The 2500-nt window shown below is 42.2% G+C and overlaps 1 protein-coding gene across 3 annotated transcripts in view; it reads right to left on the bottom strand.

Annotated features, from left to right (window-relative positions):
• LOC135116526 (protein N-terminal asparagine amidohydrolase-like) overlaps window positions 1-2500 on the bottom strand; it is a 186620-nt gene that overhangs the window by 92257 nt on the left and 91863 nt on the right. The gene's annotated exons all lie outside the window — the stretch shown is intronic.

The following is a 2500-nucleotide window of genomic DNA, read 5'->3' on the forward strand; positions in this document are numbered from 1 at the left end:
GCTAGTTCCAGGCCTATCTAGTTTCTTTTCACCTATCCTGTGCTCATTGTAGAATTCCTGTCAGTTCCCTAGCTATTACCAGTTCTATGCTGCTTTATTCCAGCCGTCATACACTGAATCCAGACTTGGATTGTAAGTACAACTTCTGTTCCAGTACAACTGGAACTTGGCAGTTCCAGTTGTATTAGAGTCAATCCCAGCACATGTGTTCCTGTGTTTATTAAAAAGAAAAATAATTGCAAAAATGGAAAAAATTTTAATTCTGATTTTTCTCAATCCTTGACCGCCAATATCTTGATGCTTCTCTGAGTTCAGCCTCTTATGTCTCCCTGTGCTCGGTAACGAAAATTATTGTAAAAAAAAAATATATATATATATATAAAAAGCGGAAAAAACATATGATTGTACTTGTGATCCCTCCTAGTCCCTGAGCGCCACGGCTGGCTGGACAGCGCGTGGACACCTCGAGGGAGCAACAAACGAGTCCCCCGCTGGGCCGCGCCGCCGTCCCCCGTGTTAACAATAGCACACCAACATGAGGTGAAGAAAAGCAAGCGCGTGTGGTGCCTTGCTGAGCCTCGCACGGCAGCCCGCACCAAGCACAATGAACAATGGGAGGGTGAACACGCATCCACCCCATTCACTTGTCCTCGCTGCACTTGTGCGAGCCATTGACTTGTGCTGCCGTCACTACTACGACTACTACGACTACTACTACTACTACGACTACTACTACTACTACTACTACTACTACTACTACTACTACTACTACTACCACCACCACCACCACCACCACCACCACCACCACCACCACCACCACCACCACTACTACTACTACTACTACTACTACTGTTTGCTATGCTCTTCTGCCTCTCTTTTACCGTCATTCATTATATAACTGTCTTCATTTTCGTTTCTATATTTCTATTTCATCCTCTTTGTCTGGTACTTTCGCTTGTTCTCTCTTTTCTATTATCATTTTCATCCTTCTCTATCTCCTGTTCTTATTTATCCACTGTTCTTTCTTAATTATTTGCTTCTTTTCCTTCATTCATTCATCTGTTACTCTTCTCTTTACTCTCCTCCCATTTACGTCCATTCTCATCCTCTCTCCCTTTCTTTATTCTCTCTCTATATCAACTCTCCCAACCACACCCCTCACCCGACCTTCTCTCCTCCCTCCTCTACTCTCTCTCTCTCCCTCTCCCCGCACATTGCTTAGTATACTCCCCACGCGTCACTGCCAACCTCCGCGGGCGACACACACACACATACACACACACACACACACACGGAAGCCTGACCTTAATCCCTCCCCAAAGCCCTAATCAAGCTTTCTTTAATATTTCTCCCCAACAGACTCACTCCCTCCTAATTGGCATTCTTAACTCTCCCATTCACATACCCAAGCCTCTCACTCATCATTCTAATGCTGATATACTTCTCTCACTCATATACCTTCATCTCTCTAGCTCATCCCATTTACTTCAATAGGTCCGTAATAATATGCATTTAGACTGTATAAGAGACTCTACTCATTCTAATTCTTGTTCTGTCCATCTTACTAATGCATGAGTTCATCAGTATTTTATTTCTTTCATATGCTTTATTGGTAAGCTATGGAAATCTGTTTTTTTTTTTTTATCCTTCCTACGACTTGAACTGTTTTGAAAGAGAAGTATCAAGACACGTTTTTGGAATTAAGCTGATCAACATTTTATTTATTTATCGTATTTTAACCTCCCTTTGACTTTTGAGAGAAGGAAGTTGAGTTTCTTTTTCCTTTTTTTAACACATAAGAGTTGACATGCAATCCCCCAACACACACACAAAGATAGATAGACAGACAGATAGATAGATAGATCGATAGACAGATAGATCATTTATTTACCACAGTTACAAAATAAATTACAAAACAAACACACACATAAACCAATCTCACTCACACCCACATACTTCTCCTTACACTCCATCTACCCACTCCATCTCATCTCTGCTCCCCACTCGTCCCTCCTCGCCCCGCCCCACCACTGCCTCTCCGCACAATGGTCTGGCAGCCCCACAAATCAAAGGTCTTATTGACGTCTCCCTTAACACGAATACAGGTAATACTCACACGAAATTAGCATGAGAAAGGCGACGGGAGGTAATATCAGATGGAGAGAGAGAGAGAGAGAGAGAGAGAGAGAGAGAGAGAGAGAGAGAGAGAGAGAGAGAGAGAGAGAGAGAGAGAGAGAGAGAGAGAGAGAGAGTACTTGTGGGTGATGCGTTTATGAGAAAATATACAACGAGGAAAGAAAGTTTTTTAACAAGAAGGATGGAATGAATTAAAAGAAAAATGATGGAAGGTGAAGAAGAGAAAGATGAGGAGGAGGATTAGGAGATGGAGATGAAGGAGGAGAAGAAAGAGGAAGAAGAAGAAGAAGAAGAAGAGAAGGAGGAAACAGCCAATTTATATATGAAAAATTAAGAAAGAAAAACAGGAGAAAGTGCAGGAGGA

This window comes from Scylla paramamosain, chromosome 31, assembly GCF_035594125.1.
Source record: "Scylla paramamosain isolate STU-SP2022 chromosome 31, ASM3559412v1, whole genome shotgun sequence".
NCBI lineage: Eukaryota > Metazoa > Arthropoda > Malacostraca > Decapoda > Portunidae > Scylla > Scylla paramamosain.